The sequence below is a fragment of the Cavia porcellus genome, unplaced genomic scaffold, assembly GCF_034190915.1.
Source record: "Cavia porcellus strain 051 isolate PalLab524CR breed Dunkin Hartley unplaced genomic scaffold, mCavPor4.1 scaffold_5, whole genome shotgun sequence".
Classification (NCBI taxonomy): domain Eukaryota; kingdom Metazoa; phylum Chordata; class Mammalia; order Rodentia; family Caviidae; genus Cavia; species Cavia porcellus.
The window spans coordinates 108,784,945-108,805,000 of NW_026947488.1; the positions used below are offsets into that span (position 1 = coordinate 108,784,945).

The 20,056-nt window shown below is 34.5% G+C and overlaps 1 pseudogene; it reads left to right on the forward strand.

Annotated features, from left to right (window-relative positions):
• The first annotated feature begins 10,926 nt into the window (after positions 1-10,926).
• On the forward strand, positions 10,927-11,869 carry LOC100732986 (olfactory receptor 5H17-like; annotated as a pseudogene).
• Positions 11,870-20,056: the final 8,187 nt, after the last annotated feature.

Sequence of the window (20,056 nt, forward strand, 5' to 3'; positions counted from 1 at the left end):
GTCCAAATATATGGCTTTCTGAGTCAGTCAGCATTCATTTCATAGTGGAAATTAGAGAACACATGGTAACTTGGCGCCCATGATTAAGAATTTAACCCCCAATAAAGGTGTTTCTCAAAAGGATAATTCAGATTTGCGGAAAGCATAAGGGTTTTGCTGCAAAAACCAAAGTCTACCCTATAATTCATCTATAAAGGCCATCAAAGTCTCTAACATCGTATATGTCACAGACAGGTGAAGAATCATTAGAAGCTAAATAAATGATACCAGTAACATAGGAAAGCCTGTTGCCTGCCCTTCTTATATGTGTCCACTTAGACCGGTAACAACATGAGTTAAGTAAATTTTGCACACTAAGTGGAGAAAGCAGTCAGTTAATCTAGCTGCAGTCATGCTATCAGGTATTTTCACACATTAGACTACTTAACATGCATTTTGGAGAGCTTTTAAATGGCTCCCTTTTTACTGCCTTATTTTTGTACCAGGAATCTTAACTGTACATTATTCTTTTTTTTTTTTTATTTAAGAGGAAAAAGAGAAAAACACAAAACAAAACAAAGCAGTGTAAGGTTACATATAATACAGAACTACAAAAAAAAAAGCATAACAGTAAGAAATCACCTGTTAATAGATTACATATTATCATCTTGGAAATAGTTGCTCAAATCACAGTATCAAAGAATACAAAGTAGACATTCAAACAGAGAGACTACAAACAGCTGTGTTCAATGATCCAAAAACATTAATATAGTCAGCTATTCAACATCCCTATACACACTTGCTGTTATATCCGTTAGAGCTCTTTTTTCCCCTTCCTCTCTTTTTACAACAAAATTTACACATTTTAGATTTTATTACTCCTTAGTTCTTATTACTTTTTGGGGGGGGGGGAGAATAAAGTCAAATATGGCAGAACAAAGCTGTCAGTGAAAACCAAGGATAGACTTAGCACATGATGTAGAACAGAGTATACGGTTATTAACAATAGTTATCAACGTTGTCTCTTGTTTCCTTAAAAAGATTTGTCTATCTCATTAGATATTATAAAGTTGGACAAAACAGTAGAGAACAAGACCAATAAAACTTAGACATTGTAAACATTACAGGACTTCCAAAGGAGACAATAGTCAAACCAGAATGGGCATCTTAGTGAATCTTACTGCCTTCAAAGTAGTTGCCTATACCCTCGGACCTGATACTATCTCACAGAATGGAACAGAGTCTAATCAGTCAAAACAAGATCGTGGGAGCATTACAGGACTTCAAAACAAGTTAATAGGAAATCGAAAAGAGTTACTATTATATATCCTAATTTTTTAAATTTTTCCCTTAATTAAAATAAACATAAGAAATAACTAAATAATTTTTTTAAAGAATAATAGTTACCATAGTGTCTGTCTTTTTCCTTGAGATATTTGGATAAAACTTCATATACTATAGCTTCAAATATTTCCATATCAAGAAGCCCGGAATAAAGCCTTTCTAATTAATAAGTGAAAATTTTATAAGGCTTCAAGGCCACATAATGGGGAATCATGATTGCCACATATTTTCATATATTTGAATCATTACTTACATTAGGGAAACTATTCGGTATTCATACATGAGAGATTGATTTATTTCACTTATGAGTATGGTCTCAAGCTGCGCCCATTTATTGATAAATATCTCAATGTGATCCTTCTTTATAGCTGAATAATATTCCATTGTATAGAAATACCACAACTTTTTTATCCATTCCTCAGTTGATGGACACTTGGGTTGTTTCCAAGATCTGGCGATTACAAATTGTGCTGCTATAAACATAGGTGCACATAAATCACTGTGGTATGATGCATTCAGTTCTTCTGGGAATATGCCTAGAAGTGGAATAGCTGGAATAAATGGGATTTCCAATCCCAACTTTTTGAGAAACCTCCAGACAGACCTCCACAAAGGCTGTACCAGTCTACACTCCCACGAACAGTGCAGGAGAGTTCCTTTTTCCCCACATCCTCTCCAGCATTTGTTGTTGTTGGTTTTCTTGATCCTGGCCATTCTTTCAGGAGTGAGATGGAATCTCAGTGTGGTTTTAATTTGCATTTCTCTGATGACCAATGATGATGAGCATGTTTTCATATATTTATTTGCCATTTGCATTTCTTCATCTGAGAATTGCGTATTCATCTCAGATGCCCATTTTTGGATTGGATCTTTGAATTTTGGAGGTCTGAGTTTCTTTAATTCTTTATATGTTTTAGACAAGAGTCCCTTGTCTGAGAGAGAGTTCACTAAAATCTTTTCCCAGTTTGTGGGTTTTCTTTTCACTATGCTGGAGATTTCTTTTGACATGCAGAAACTTTTTAATAGGATGTGGTCCCAGTTATTGATTCTGGGAAGTGTTTCCCGTGCGGTTTGAGTCCTGTTCATGAATTCTCTACCTACTCCTATGTCTCCAAGGTTTCTACCCACTTTGTCTTCCAATAGATTTAGTGTCTCTGTTTTAATATTCAGATCTTTGACCCATTTAGATTTTAATTTAGTACATGGTGATAGACATGGGTCTAGCTTTAGTTTTCGGCAAATGGAGAGCCAGTTTTTCCAGCACCATTTATTAAAGAGACTGTCGTTCTTCCAGTGAACCTGCTTGGCTCCTTTATCAAAGATAAGGTGTTTGAGTGTGTTTGTAGTTGTGGTTGTATCTTCTAATCTATTCCATTGATCTTCGCCTCTGTTTTGATTCCAATACCATGTTGATTTTACTACTGTTGCTTTGTAGTATAATTTCAAGTCAGGGATTGTGATGCCTCCTGCTTTGCCTTTGCTGCTTAGAATTGCCTTTGCGATTCTAGGTCTCTTCTGGTTCCAGATGAAATTTAGGAGTGATTTCTCTAGATCTATAAGGTATGTTGATGGTATTTCTATTGGGATTGCATTGAATCTGTATAAGAGTTTTGGGAGAATGGCCATCTTCACAATGTTTGTTCTTCCTATCCATGAGCAAGGGATGTCTTTCCATTTTCTGAGATCATCTTCAATTTCCTTTTTCAGTGTATTATAGTTTTCACTGTATAAGTCTTTCACTTCTTTCGTAAGAGTAATTCCTAAATATTTCATTTTTTTGCTTGCTAATGTGAATAGTCCAGTTTCTCTTATTTCCCTCTCTGTAATTTTGTTGTTCGTGTATAGGAATGCTATTGATTTCTGAGTATTGATTTTGTATCCAGCCACATTACTGAATTTATTTATTGTATCTAAGAGTATTTCAATGGAGTTTAGGGGGTCTTCTATGTAGAGTATCATGTCATCTGCAAACAATGATAATTTAACTTCTTCTTTTCCTATCTTTACCCCTTTTATTTCTCTTTCTTGCCTAATTGCTCTGGCTAGTACTTCCAGTACTATATTAAATAGGAGTGGTGATAAAGGACATCCTTGTCTTGTGCCTGATTTTAAAGTAAAGGCTTTCAATTTTTGGCCATTTAGAATGATGCTGGCTGTTGGTTTGTCATAAATGGCCTTTATTATATTGAGGTAAAGACCATCTATTCCAATTTTCTGTAGAGTTTTTATCATGAATAAATGTTGGACCTTATCGAAGGCTTTTTCTGCATCTATAGAAATGATCATGTGATTCTTATTTTTGGCTTTATTGATATGGTGGATTACATTTATTGATTTGCGTATGTTGAACCATCCTTGCATTCCTGGGATGAATCCCACTTGGTCATGGTGTATAATCTTCTTGATGATTTGCTGGATCCTATTTGCCAATATTTTATTGAGGATTTTTGCATCTGTGTTCATTAGGGAGATCGGTCTATAGTTCTCTTTTTTAGTTGGGTCTTTCTCAGGTTTTGGTACTAGAGTAATATTTGCTTCCAGGAACGACTTAGGAAGGATTGCTTCCCTTTCAATTTCATTGAACAGTTTGAGGAGTGTCGGCATTAGGTCTTCTTTGTATTTCTTGTAGAATTCTGCAGTGAATCCATCTGGGCCTGGGCTCTGCTTGGTGGGTAAGGACTTAATTACATTTTCAATTTCAGTAACAGAGATTGGGTTATTCAACAGTTTTACATTCTCTTGATCTAGCTTTGGCACTTCATATGCTTCTAAGAATCTGTCTATTTCTTCTGTGTTATCAAACTTTTGAGAGTAGAGGTTTTCGAAGTAGGTGTTGATGATCTTCTGTATTTCTATTGGGTCTGTAGTGATTTCTCCTTTTTCATTTCTTATTGCATGAATTTGAGCTTTTTCTTCCCTTTTTTTAATAAGGTTGGCTAGGGGCTTACCGATTTTATTTATTCTTTCAAAGAACCAACTCTTTGATTTGTTGATTCTTTGGATTGTTTTCTTAGTCTCTATTGCATTGATTTCTGCTCTGATTTTTATAATTTCCTCTCTTCTTTTGGCTTTGGGCTTGACTTGCTCTTCTTTTTCTAGCTGTTTGAGGTGTAGCATCAAGTTATTTATTTGTATTCGTTCTGTTTTCCTGATGTGGGAACTCAGTGCAATAAATTTTCCTCTCAGGACGGCTTTCATTGCATCCCACAGGTTCCGGTAAGTTGTATCTGTATTTTCATTTTCTTTTAGGTATTGTTTGATTTCTTCTTTAATTTCCTCTGTGACCCACTGATTACTCAAGAGTGTGTTATTCAGTTTCCATGTGTTTGTGGGATTTTTGCAGTATCTTTTATCATTAATTTCTAATTTCAGAGCGCTATGATCCGATAACATGCAAGGGATGATTTCAGCTCTTTTGCACTTGTTTAAATATGTTCTGTGAGCTAATATATGGTTTATTTTAGAAAATGATCCATGTACTGCTGAGAAGAATGTGTATTCTGATGTTGTTGGGTGGAACATCCTGTATATGTCTATCAAACCCATTTGTTCACAGGTATGATTCAGTTCTGTTATTTCTTTGCTCATTTTCTGTCTGGTTGATCTGTCCCTTGGTGTCAATGGCGTATTAAGGTCTCCTGTTACAATTGTGTTACTGATAATTTGAGTTTTCATTTCTGTTAATAATTGTTTTATATAACTTGGTGCTCTGGAGTTTGGTGCGTATATATTTAAGATAGTTATCTCTTCCTCTTGGAGTTTTCCCCTTACAAGTATGTAGTGACCTTCTTTGTCCTTTATGGTCATTGTTGGTTTAAAGTTCACGTTGTCTGCAAACAGAATGGCTACTCCTGCCTTTTTCTGGATTCCTGCTGCATGAAGAATTGTTTTCCACCCTTTGACTTTCAGTCTGTGAGTATCCTTCTGGGTTAGATGGGTTTCCTGTAAACAGCATATGGTTGGATTTTGTTTCTTGATCCATTCTGCTAGTCTGTTTCTTTTGATTGGTGCATTGAGACCATTTACATTAATGGTTATTACTGTTAAATGCTGGTTAATTGTAGGAATGTTATCTCTCTGCTGTTGCATCTTTATCTTTCTGTTCTGTTTAATTATTTGCTTTGCTTAGTGGTTTTTTCCTTTGTGTATCTAAACTGTCTTTCAATATTTTTTGCAGGGTCGGTTTGGTGTTCATGAAGTTCTTCAGCTGTTCTTTGTCATGGAAGTATCGTATTGCACCATCTATTTTGAATGATAGTTTTGCAGGATATATCAGTCTTGGTTGGAAATCATTTTGCTTTAGGATCTGGAATACTTCACTCCATGCTCTTCTTGACTTTATCGTTTGTGTTGAGAAGTCTGCTGTGATTCTGATAGGTTTTCCTTTATAAGTGATCTGTCTTTTCTCTCTGACAGCTTTTAGTAATCTATTCTTGTGTTGGATTTCTGGGATGGTGATTATTATATGTCTGGGTGTAGTTTTATTTTGGTTATGAGTGTTTGGAGTTCTATATGCTTCACTGATCTTGATGTCAGTTTCTGATCTCATGCTTGGGAAATTTTCAGCTATTACTTCTCTAAATATCCGCGTGACATCCTTTATGTTGTCTCCCTCTCTTTCATTAATCCCTATCATTCTTATGTTATTCTTCTTTGCATCGTCTTGCAGTTGTTGAATTGTTGTTTCCTGATTCCTTGTTATTTTCAAAAGATCTTTCCTTTCCTGTTCACTAGCTGCAATCATGTCTTCAAGGTCTGAAATTCTATCTTCACTTTCATTAAGGCGGTTTTTACAACTTTCAGTGGAGTTTTTTATTTCCTGTATATCTCTGTGCATCTGCATTATGTATTCTGTTTGTTTCTTATATTGCTCGTCTAGGGATTCTATCTTTTTGTTTAGTTCCTCCAATTTTTTATCTGTGTTTTCTTTAGATATATTTAGAATCTCTTTCATTTCTTTTATCATTTCTTCTTTTATCTGTGAGATTATTTCGAGTTTGAATTTCTTTAAAGCTTCCTGGAGTTGTTTGTCAACTTCAGTAGCTATTATGTCCGATATATGAGGTGGATGGGATATATTTTCTTCTATATACATTGCTCCTAGGGTTTCCTGAGATGGGCTGGAGGTTTGAGGTTGTAATTTGGTCTTTCGTTTTGTCATTTTGTATATTTCTGTGTTTCATGTGTTATTTGAAAGCTTCCTCAGGATCTGTTGAAAATCCCCTTCTATGCTTGGAGCTACTGAGCCTCTGACACCGCACTACCCCAAGCCATTGGGCCTGCAGAACCAGTGTCCCTCCTCTGCCTGCTCAGAACTCCGCAGTTCCAGACAAGCTGGGCCTCAGGGACACTGTGCGCCCACCTGCCCCTTGGAAGATCCACAGCTCTTCAATTGCAGCCGGGTTAGGGTGCTCTCCACAGGCCACAGTGCCTCAGGAGCCTGTGATCCCTCCCTGCTTGCAGAGATATCCACAGTCCTCTAGGCAAAGGAAGGGACTTCTGCATGCACTCCAGATCCGCCCAGCTCCTCCTCTGCAGGCAGATGGCTAGGCGCGGCTGGGCTCGGGGGTTAGTGTAGGCCCGCCCATCCGTCAGGAGCTCAGCAGACTTCCAAGTGTAGCCTGGGGGGGGCAGCTGTAGTGGCCTCTAACCCACTGCTCCACTTCACTGCACCCAGAAGCCTGGGGGGTCCGGAACAGTCTGAGATTTGGGCAGACTGTGCTGGGCACTCACCACAGGCTGAGGTGCCTCAGGAAGCTGCGATGCCTCCCTGCTTGCAGAAGTATTCAGTCCTTCAGACAAAGGAACGGGCTTCTGCAGGGACTCCGGATCCGCCCAGCTCCTCCTCTGCAGGAGATGGCTAGGTGCGGCTGGGCTCGGGGGTTAGTGTAGGCCCGCCCATCCGTCAGGAGCTCAGCAGACTTCCAAGTGTAGCCGGGGGGGATGGGGAGGCAGCTGTAGTGGCCTCTAACCCACTGTTCCACTTCTCTGCACCCAGAAGCCTGGGGGGTCCGGAACAGTCTGAGATTTGGGCAGACTGTGCTGGGCACTCACCACAGGCTGAGGTGCCTCAGGAAGCTGCGATGCCTCTCTGCTTGCAGAAGTATTCAGTCCTTCAGACAAAGGAACGGGCTTCTGCAGGGACTCCAGATCCGCCCAGCTCCTCTACATTATTCTTGTTAACTAGAAATATTCCAAGCAAGTAAAGTGACGGATTAACAAATTTCATTTGAAAAGTGAGATGTTTATAATTGCTCTGTTATGGCTCACTTGATGTCCTGAAATAATTCAAAATAATTACCATTCATGTTCATTTTGACTTGAAGAAGAACCAGAAGATGTGTGGTGCCAGTTTGGTGAATAAGGTGGTTGAGGGAACACTTTAATATTTTCATGAACTTATCTTTCTGTTGAATGGGACTTGACAGCTACATTTACCATATGACTAATCACACTTCATAATGTTTAATCACACGTTGTTCTGTGTATGCTCAAAAATAAGTTTGAGCATGTTACTTATCATTTCATAATGATTGTTTTTCCTTTAACCTGAGGAACAGAACGAGATACCTCACCTAACCTCTGGAGAGTCTTAAAAGCTCGTTTATTCCAATATGCCAGGCGTATCATTTGTGATACAAAATATTGAATGAAAGTCCAATTTTACTTGTTAAAATGAGACAATCTTATGATGATTTGATATTTATGATTGCAGAAGTCTGAAGTGCCAGGAGACAGCTTGGATTCCTCATATATGTCCATATTCACAGTGTTCAGTAGAAGAGCTTCACTTTGTCTTACTGGGATTCTGTAGTATTCTTAGGGGAATTTTAGGTCACTACTTCTTTTACTTCAGGAAAAATTACAATTATTCAACTGGTTACATCTTGTGTTCAAAGTAATATTTATAAACAACCTTTTTCCTGAGTGTTGAAAATGAAGCCCCCAGGCTGGGGATATTGCTCAGCAGCATAGTGCCTACTTGGCAAGCAGAGATTTGTGTTTGATTCCTGACACACACCATAAATGAAGTCCCCAAAATGAATCAGTGCTTTAAAGAATTATCATACTTGTTATTGTTAATCCTGGATTGGTGTATTTTTTCTGCTTCATAGCTTAACATATTTGAAGGACGTCTGCAATTTCTTTTAATATATTTTTATTTTTAAACACTTTGTATAATGTAAAAATACTGTTTAATTCGCTACAATTTAGATTGGTTTTATAATATACTAAAAACCCAGGTGAAGAATGAAAACCAGTACATTATCTTCATATTTAAATTTGAGCTAAAATAATGTGGTGAGAGTGATTTGCTCGTTTTCATGATTTTATATGGTCATCTACAACTTTAGACAATATCACCAAGATTTACAAACTCATAACAACCTCTACATAGATATCATTCTTAATGGTTCTGATAAAGTGGTTCCACTGTGTTTAATCATAAATCTGATTTAAAATGTTAAGGGGTCATTCAAATATCCATTTGATATATATATAATGAAATATGTCAGAAGTACATAAAATCATACATGTATATACTATATATAAATGATATCTGGAAACATCTTATTTCATCAGTGTAATAATTAAAAGAAAGAAAAAAGGTTTTACTTTATATATTTGAGGTACAGCATATGATGTTTGATATGCATGTCCATAATCAAGGAACTAATGTAGAAAAACAAATCAGCACCTTTAATTTTATATAGTAACTATATTTTTTTGGTGTTGAAAGTAAGCAAAATGTACTATTTTAAAATTAACACTGTAAAATATTAAGAATTAAAACTATAGCAATCATATAGTTTTCACTTGTTTAAAGAAAATAGAGCATTTACACATAGAAAGAATAGCAATCGCTTTATGAAAAGCACACAATTGATTTAACAAAATTTGTAATCAGACCTCTACATTCTACTGAAATTCCATGTGGGAAAAAAAGCCTCCTGTCTCAATTGAAGGAGAAAAATGATACTATGGTAGATAACTTTCAATATGTTCCAAAATTAAATAGTTTGTTTGCATCTAAATCTCAAAGCCTTTCTCTTCATCTCAGCTCAGTCTTTCTTGGCTGCATCCTCTCTTGGTCTTTGCTGTCTCTTTGCTAGTTTACATATATTTATACTGTTCTGTTTATTTTCTTCCATCTTCTCAATTACTTCCACCTGTCTCAAATTCCCATTCCAAGGCTTTTGTTGGGTTTTTCTCTTCTCCTTCCTGTCTTCTCACTTTCAAAACTTTTATTAAAATACAAGTTATACTTGACTACACACAATATGAAAATTCCAACTGTTTTTCAAGTCACCTGGAGTACTCTTCCATCTCTTCATTGTTATACTGCTTCCAATATATTTCAATTATTCTCCTATCTTAATTTTAATACATAACAAACTGCTCTCACTAAAGTCACCAAAAATTTCTTAGCTTTACAATCAATTTTATTAATTAAGTATTATACAGGAAATTGAGTTTGGTGTATTCTTCTTGTGTGTCTTGTCTTTCATAATTTCAACAAAACTTTGCTTTTTATTTTCCTCTTACTTTTAAGATTGATCTGTTCATTATTTCTATTTTGCCTCTCCTTTGTTAAACACAGTGTTCAGGTTATAATAAGAAATGAAAATATGCTTACAGTAAAAAAAATTGCTAGAATGTAATTAATACATATAATTATATTGCATGTATTCAAAGTGATGCTCCATCTAAAATTTTGACAACAACTAAAGTTCTCAGTTGCATTCTTTTTGACCACAGTCCAGTCATCAAGGAACACCTCTCTAGGTAACTGGCTGACCTTTATACCTCTTGGAGAGTAAGTCTTAGTGACTTTTCATTCTCCTAAGTTTTGAGATATATATGGAGCAGGCACCTCCCTTATGCTTGTTTCATACTCAGGACACTCTAGAGGTATACGTTATTAACCTCTTCTTGAAATACTATTCCACTTATTTTGTTCTACCTCATAGTTTCTGTTTCATACATTAAGTTTAGTAGTGCTGAGCAACAACAGCTTAGTGAACACTACACTAAAATTTCCTCTCTACAGGCATTTTATATTTCATGAAATATTTAATTAAAAAGTTTTCTCATATCATTACATAAAGTTTTTCAGAATAAACTTGCTCCTTAAGAAATTGAATGTACATTTCTTCAAGTGGCATTCCATTCAGTTTAAAATCATGGCCATTCTAATACCTTAGCTCTGGACTCTGAATATGTCTAGGACTCAGCATTTCCAGTCACATTTCATTGTTCCCAGTAAATTCACTAGTGCTTTAAAAAGTGTCTTACTTTTCTAAATTTGTTACAACTTGCATATTTATTGAATTGGGTTCATTTAACTTTTTGCCATTTCTAACTCCCCAAAACTATCTTCTTACATTATACTAGTATATAGCCTGAAATGCTCAATCCAACATTGTACCCAAGTGGTTTACTCTCCACTCCTATCTTCTCATTTCCTCCCTATAAACATCATGAGTTTTAAAATATGTGCTCCATTTTATTTCAGGAGATATCCAGTGCAGACATAGAAATGAAAAATGCAATATTTTTCACAGGGTTTACTTCTCAGGACTCCCACATCAAGCAGAGTGGATGTTCCTGGCATTCCTGGCAATATGCCTCACCACCATTGTGGGGAACCTGGGTCTGATTAGTCTTGTCAAGAAGGACCCTCACCTTCACACACCCATGTATTTTTTTCCTTGGTAATTTTGCCTTTGTAGATGCTTTTTTATCATCCAATGTGACGGCTAAGGTGGTGGTTAACGTGTTAGACAAATACAAGTTGATATCTTTCTCTCCAAATGCATGGTAGAATGTTTTCTCCTTTGCAATCGGTATAACCTCAGAATGTTTTCTCTTGGCACCAATGGCTTATGATCGCTATGTAGCTATATGCAATCCATACTGTCATTATGACCAATAGACTGTATGTACAGCTATTAATTTCATCATTTTTAGGTGGCTTTCTCCATGCATTAATTCATGAAAGTTTTTTATTCAGATTAACTTTCTGTAATTCCCACATCATATATCCTTTTTATTGTGACGTTACACTGTTGTTTAAGATTTCCTGTACAGAACCTGCTCTTAATTATCTACTTGTTTTTATTTTCTCTGATTCAATTCAGGTATTCAAGATTTTGATTGTTCTTGTCTCTTGAACACTTATTCTATTCGCTGTTTTAAAGATATCATGGGGCTGGGGATTTAGCTCAGTGGCTTAAGTGCCTGCCTTGCAAGCGGGTTGTCATGAATTTGATCCCTGGTACTAATAAAAAAAATAAAGAAGTGTCTCAAAAGCATAAGGAAAGCTTTTCCCATCTGCGGAGCCCATCTTTTGTCTATGTCTTTTTCCTGTTGCCCCCTTCTATCCATGCATGTGCACCCAGCATCTTCACAAGCAGATGGTCAGGATATGATCTTCTCTCTGTTTTACAGCATCATAAACCATGCACTGAATCCATTTATCTCCAGCTTGAGAAATAAGCAAGTCATAGATTCACTGAGAAAGATGTTAAATAGAAATGCTTAGGTCTCATATTAATATCTGCTCTCTGTTAGCTAAAATAAAAACCATGAAAAATGTTAATGTTATCAGTATTATTCAGAGAGTCTGGCAGTTATAGTTCTATAATGTTAATGATTTATTTACGTGTTTTATTATGTCCTTGAAACATTCCCTTCACTCATAAAGAGTTTAATACCAAAAAATTTAAAGCTGAAAAAAGGAAAACATTTTACAGTTTGTGTTCTTGAATTATTTATATATTGAGCAATAAACCATGCATCATTCCAAAGGAACTGAGTATGATAAGTTTATACAGACAATACTATTGTGTAGTTGGGACTCATGTCACATTTACGTTTCTGTGGCTGCAAATTTGTTTTTGAATGAGAAAAAAGCACAGTATTATTGCTAGTCATAAAAACAGTCTTTTTTTTTCCTATTTGTATTGAGAAATGGTGAGTTTCACATCTTGGAATTATTCAAATCGCATATCACAGAATTGTCAAGTAAGCTTTGTATATACTTATAAAAATGAGAAATGAGTTAAAAGAGTGAGTCCCCTGCTAAGAGTAAAAAAGATGTTCTTAGTTCAGTGTTCTCTGAGTAATAAGAAAATGTGTGTCACCTCTTTTGTCCTTGATTGCTACTAAGCCCCTTTATAGATGTCATGCTTTGTTTCTGGGCAATGTAAAAAGTCTCCTTAATTCAGAAAATTAATGAACAAATTAAACAATTAAGAATATATGTTAAACCAATAACAGTTTTAAATTGAGATATGAATGAATCTAACAATCTGTATGAAGAAACATCTGATAAAGTTTGGGAGGGCAGAAAGATGAACGTGTCAGCAGGATGGAAGATGTAAGAACTAGAAATTCATAAAAAAGTGAATAATTTTTACGGTGAGAGTTTAAAAAGTAGTAATATAGAAAGTATACATCTATCTTCCTTAAGTGTAAAGAAAATCATAATGCTTAACATTCAAACTTCATTGCAATGTTTTGTTCACATGAGGAACTTTATATGGATATTATTGAAGTACAAGTTGTTATAACATTGTATAATGCTGTGCCATCCCCTCTGAGGATGCGATAGGAAACTCTGAATGTTCTTCAGATTCTCTAAGTATAGTGTGTGATCAAGCTGCAGGGCTCCCTTGGCCGTTTTCCTATCACACTTGATCTTGGGCAAAAGCCCAAATGGTGGTGCCACTTATCTGTTAACAATGAAATTCCATGCATTTTTTCTAGAAATACCAGTGATTCTTTCTTTTAAGAATTTTTTTTATTTTAAAAAATCAAAACAGAAAAAAACATAGAAATGATACAGAATTAAAATAAATAATAGAAAATTCTTTTACCATAAAAATGGATCACTTTTTAAGTGAAAATGTAGTTGTTATATCTTCCATCCTGGGGACACTTTCATCCTTCTGCTCTCCCAAACTTTTCTATCAGATGTTTTTCGTACACACATCTTAGTTTTATTTTTATTTCAGTGTAATAGATTCTACTATATTTTCATTACTTCTAAATTACATAGTTCTGTAGGATAAGAGGTCTGTAGACAAGAAAATAGAATAGTGGCCTTCATAGGTCTTTTATGTAATGTCTACCAGAGAGAGTTAAAAAAAATTCTACTAGACAAATTCCCCTAAAATGCAAGTCATAGATAGGGGTAGAGAAAGAGAGAAAAAAAAACACATAAAGAAAGACACAAAATGGCCTTGGGAGTTGAACCAGGAGACCAGAAAAAGAGCATATAGGCAGGATACAGAAAGCCAGTATACAAATGATAAGCAGCTCTTCCCTCCAAAAGAATTCAGGAGAAGCAACCTGGAAGTGTATGTGTAAGTTTAAAACAGTATATACAAACACCCATACTGTATACATATGTAATTACTCTAAAGTCATTGTGTTATTCAGTCTAGAGTCACTGTATTCATTATATAATATAGACTATGATAGATATCCATCGACCCCTTACTAACTCTAACATAATGATAAATGAGGCACACTTTGCCAATCAGCTGGCAACCACAATGAGAAGGCTCTAAATAGAAGATCTAAGAGAAGTAAACAAACAAACAAACAAACAAACACAAAGACGATGAAAAAATGACATTAGGTAGAAGTACCAGGAAGCCAGTTCAAGAACAAAGGAGACATGGGTGCATCCTTCATTCATAAACTAAATTATTTTAGTGCAGTATTCATGTCATGCCAAATGTTTAATGCTGAAAATAAGTAAAAGCAATATACAGGTTGCATTATAAATACACTGACCACTAAACTGAAATGCCGTTCAAAAGGACTTGGATGTGGTAAGTTCAAAAAGATAGTAATGCTGTTAGGTTGGGACTCTTACCACATTTACTCCATTGTGGTGGCAGATTTGTGTTTGAATGAGAAGGAAGTACAGGAGTATTGAAGATCATGAGGTAGATCTTTCATTCCACTCATTTTGAAAAGTGATGTTTCATTTTTTGGAGCTGGAAACAGCTCTGAGATATCAAACAGAATTATGAACAAGAGTTTGAAGATAATCTTACACAATGAGAAGGGAGTTAAAAGAGCGACATGAAGGCTAAACACTAAGCTTAGTTCAGTGTTCCTGAGTAAAGAGGAGTGTGGCCTCTCTTTGTCACTGATGCTGCTTAGGGACTATCTAAGTGTCTAGGTTCTTTTCTGGGCAACTAAAATCCTCATTAACTCAGAAAAATAATAGATTAAATTAAATAATTAAGCAAGGGTGGGCATAGAGAAAGTTGGTGGGAAGAAGGAAAGGTTTTTAATCTTTAAAAATGTAAAAATACTACCATTGAAAATTTATTGAAGTGTTTGGTACAGATGAAGGAATTTAAATTTATATTACCAAAATTTAAGTAGTGGCAAAATGATATGACATTTAGTGTCCAGTGACTGGCAGAGAGACAAAAACACTGAATGCTAGATTTTTTTCTCCTCACATTCTTTATTATAATACGTGATCCATCTGCAGTCTATTATTTGCCATTTACCTCTCCACAGTGGAATTCCATACATTTTTACAGTGATACTACTGAGTCCTTCATCCTAAGATTACTCCTTATGTTTGCAAAATTCTAGTTATTTTCATCTTCCATCCTGCTGACATGCTGCCTTCCCAAACTTTGCCATTAAGTGATATTTCATAGAGACCACAGATTAAATTGTATTTCACTTTAATATTTTTCAGTTGATTATCTTTGCTACTGGTTTATGTACATTTATTGTACATGTATCTTGATCATTATTATTTTATTTGGTCATCAGTAGGTTCAACTAATATGATTTACATATAGAAGTGCACAAATACCATAAATATGCAAAATGTACATGTATATATAGCTTACGTTCTCTTTTTACATTATTCATGTTTCTTAAAAATCAGATTTTGATTTAACTTTGTGATTATTTCTTACATAGTTCTTAAGACAAAATGTCTGCTAGAGTCAAATTGAGTTACTATTGTTTGTTCCTTTAATTTGGTCAACTCAGAAATCCATCCAGCTGTCATTTTTGCACAGCTGTAGTTGATTGATTTTTACTGTTGTATAATGTCCCCATTGTAATGATAATTTTCTTTTAGTTACCTAGAATTATTTTTGTTCATTCACCTTTATAGCACAAAGGTCAAATATTTTCAATCAACTGGAGTTCTTTCATCTACTATAACAAAGGTGTATTAGTTTAATTTTCTTTTCCTTACGTTTACATGGATATCAAAAAAGAATGTTTGGGCAGTGTCTGTAACCTCTCAAATTTTACTTTAATTTTAGTAAATGTACAACAAGTTTGAGGGCTTCTCAGAAGCTCCCACTTTCTGTGCAGCTTCCTCATACACATCATTTCTACAGAGTCCTTGTCTTGGTTTTGCTTTTTGATTTTAACTCATTGTTTAATGTTTCATGACTTTGCCGAAATCCTTCTCTTTTTTGTAGTCTCATTTTCTTTGTCGGTTTTCATTTTTCCTTTTTATCCACCATTTTCTTAAATGTAAGATAGAATGCCAAACACTTATTTTTGACAAGATACTCAACATTTTTTGTTTTCCATTAAATTGTGAAACTCCAAGGTATTATTTAATTGGTATTTACACATGATAAATTGTATAGAATTCTGCTGACATTGGATTAGAATTATCTCATAGCAAGTGATGATGATACAGAAGAATATGTTTGTGATGTTATATTCATTTTAACTTGGATATTCAAAAGAATTCATAATTCTTTTTATATGTATACAATGTGAACTTTTATTATGACTTAAAATGTTTACTCTGAAATTAACAAAATTACCCAGGTGATAGGAAAATATATCTATGAATTAGGCATGGGTCAAAACCTCTCTGATCTAATTTTTTTTCAGGAGTGGCATTTTAAGACACTGGGTCTCAAAGTTTAGTGAACATTAGAATCATCTAAAAAGCTTGTGCCAAAACGGAAAAATTGAACACAAAGCCATGATATCTGAGTCAGCACTGTTAATGTCGTTGATTTCACACCACTTGGACAATCATTATACTCAGTGAGGAAAATATAATATCATGCAATGCTGAAGATCCCTCTAAATGTTGTTTCAATATTCCTTCTAGTTTATGATTAAACAACAATATGCAAATGTTCTCATTTGTGTGTATTTTGGACAGATAGTTTAAGAATTCAGCAGGGCATATATTTCAAGGGTGAACTGCAGACTACAGTGCTTCATAACTTTTTATCTGTAATGAAGCACTACAGTAATGATAGCAAATCAAGACTATAAGCACATTTCAGTAGAATAATGGGAAGGATTTCTATCAATTGCAAAATATTAATTGTCAAGATTTCCCAACATTTAGAGCATCATTTTAAACATGTTGTATATAATTCAGCATATTCTGGTGGCTGAAGTACTTTTGCATTCAAATTTTGAAAATGTGCATTTTATGTGAGACTTATGTTGGAGCAATAACTAACAATTCTATTATAGTATTGTCTATTAATTTTCAAGAAGAATATAGGAAATCCAGTACAGTAATGTTAGCTGGGGTCTCTCTCTTTCTCTTGCTCTAATCCGTGTCCTTTTTCCTTCACTCTCCCACTTCCTTTCATCTCTGTCTCTTTCTCTTGAGTTTTATTAGATTATATTTGTAATACATAATGCTTACATTCATTCTAGGTAGTTGGTCCAGGTTTTGTCTACTCTCCCTCCCCATACCCTTAGCTCTTAACCCAGTTTCTACTTCAGAAAGAGCTATCTCCACAATTTGTATTGTCTGCATTTTATTTTGTTTTTCATTTAAATTCTGGTATTTTCATATATAAGAAAATGTGATATTTAAGCTCATATGTTCATTTTATTTCACTTAACATTGTTTTAAAGCTCATCCATTTTTCTACAAGTGACAAATTTATCTTTCTTTATGAAAGAGTAGCATTCCATTGTGAAAATTTCTCATTTTGTTTTCCTTTCTTTTGTTGATGTAAATAAAGGCTGTTTCTAATATTTACCCATCATGAACTTTGACGCTATAAACATGGACATGCATGTTCCAGTGTAGCATGATGTTCTTATATCTTAAGAAGATACTGAGATGGGGACCAGCTAGGTCAACTGTAGCTTGTAGTTTCAGTTTTTGAAGAAACTCCATACTGATTTCCATAACAGTTGTACTAGTTTGCATTGCCACCTCTTGTGTAGAAAGGTTACATTTTACCTGCAGTTCCCACTCAGCATTTGTTATTTTGTTTCTTGATGGTATCCTTTCATCGAGCATAAAGTAGAATCTCAGTGTTTTAATTTGCACTTTTCTAGTTATCAGAGTTTTTGAACAATTATTTATTTTTATTTGCCAACCAATATTCCTGTAATGATGAGTGTACATGCTTTCATTTTGCTTTTATTTGCCTGGCCCTTGTATTTTGAGGGGCCAGTTTTTATTTTTTTTTTGAGTGTTTCATATATTCTAGATATTAGTCTTTTATCTGGTTTAGCAGAGAACTTTTTATTCTATTCTGGAGGACTCTCCTTAGTCTGTTAACTTTTGCTTTGTTGTATACATGGGTTTTGACTTGATATGATTCCATTTGTTAATAGGATTCTTGATGGTATTATTTATACAAGTTAAATTCTCCTCAGAAAGTCTTTATACTAAGTTCATATACTCAAGATTTGTGCTTATTTTATCTTCCAGCAGATAAGTGTCTCTGTTTTAATATTTAGATATTTGATCCGTTTTTATTTGAGTTACTACATGGTGAGTGATTTGAATCTGGGTTCAAATTTCTGCATGTGGGTGGCTGGTTTTCCCAGAAGCATTTATTAAAGAGGCTCTCTTTCCTGTAGTGTTTGTTTTTGAAACCCCTGTGAAAGAATACATAACTGAATGTGCTTGGCACTTTTCTGCATCATCTCTTCTGTTACACTGATGTACGTGTGTTTTTGTGCCATTAATATGCTTGGTTTGTATCTTAGTAAAATAAGTTGAAATATAGGGTGGTAATGTCTCTAGTTTACTCTTTATATAAAAGTTCACTTTATCTATTCGAATCTCTTCAGGACTGTTATGAATTTTAGGATAGTTTTCTCTTGTTCTTTAAAAATGCTTTTGGTATTTTAATTGAGGTTGTGAGAAACCTGTATATCAATTTTGGCAAAATATCTGTTTTGTCTAGCTTTGTTCTAGTGAACCAGGATTAAGGGAAACCTTCATTTTCTGATGTCTTTTTGTCTTTTCTTCTTCTTCTTTTTTTTTTTTTTTTTTGTTTTGTATTTTTTTGCAGAGTTCTTGTGCTTTCAGTGTAGATGTCTTTGTTTTCCTTGGTTAGGTTAAATTTCAAGTATTTAACTCTACTTGTTGCTGTTGTGAATGGAATTCTTTTTGTAAATTGTTCTTTATTGGTTTATGAGAACAGTACCGAGTTTTTTGTGAATTGTTTACTTTATTGCTAGAGTGCTAAGTTTGGTTATTAATTCTATATGTTTTGGTAGAAATTTTTAGGTCCACTATGTAGCAAGTCATATCATCCACGACTAATATTTTAACGTCCTTATTCCTTTCCTGTACGTGTCTTTTTGTTACTGTTTTTGTTCTTACCGTTGCTGTTGTTGCTGTTCTCTTGCCTGATTACTTTGGTTAAAGTTGCACTAGTTGTATGAGTCATGCTTGTCTTGTTACTAATTTTATAGTAAAAATTCTGTGTTTTTCCCTCTATTATATCATGTGGGAAGTAGGTCTGTAACAAATGACTTTTATCAGATATTAAGTCCATAATTACTCTAATTAATGGACATTGGATATTTCAATGGCTTTTTCTGCATCTATTGAGATGATTGTATGATTTTTGTTTCAGCTATTCTTTATGCAGTGGGTTACATTTATTTATTTGTGTGTCCACCATCTTTGCATCCCTCAGATGTAGTCTACTTTGGCATGAAGTATGGTCTTTCAAATGATTTGCTGCAATCTGTTCAACAGTATTTTGTTTAGCATTTTTCACCTAGGTTCTTTAAAGGATTTGTATTGTAACTTTTGTTTGTTTTTCTGATTTTGGAATCAGGATAATGTTGACCTCCTGAATGTCTCTGGGAGTATTTCTTTATTTTAAATTTTACTAAAATGTTTGAGGAATGTTGGCACTAGATTGTCTCTAAAACTTAGTAGAATTCAGCAGTGAAAGTATGAGGACCTGGATTTTTTCTTGATAGATTTTTGACTGTTTTTACTGTTGTCTGAAGGTCAGTGCCTGTTACTGGATTATTCTGGGTTTTTAAATATTCTCAGTTCAGTTTTAGTAACGTGTAAGTTTCTAGGATCATATCTCATATCAAAATGTTGGAAATATTTTCTCACACTCTGCAGATTATCTCTTGGCTCATTTGCTTACTTCCTTTCCTGTGCTAAAGACTGAGTTTTATATTATCCCTTCTTAATCAATCTCTACTTTTCTTATTTGTGCTTTGCAGAATCTATCTCCAAAATTGTCTCTACTGATATTTTGAATCATTTCTGCAAGTTTTCTTATAATACCTTTGTACTTTCCAGTTTTACATGTAGGCCTTTGATCTATTTTGAGTTAGTTTTAATGTATAATGAAAGATAATGGCTCAGTTTCATTCGGCATGTGAATATTAAGTTTCTACATCATAATTTATAGAAATAACAGTCCTTTCTGTAATGTATATTTTAGGTGTCTTTGTCAAAGATCAG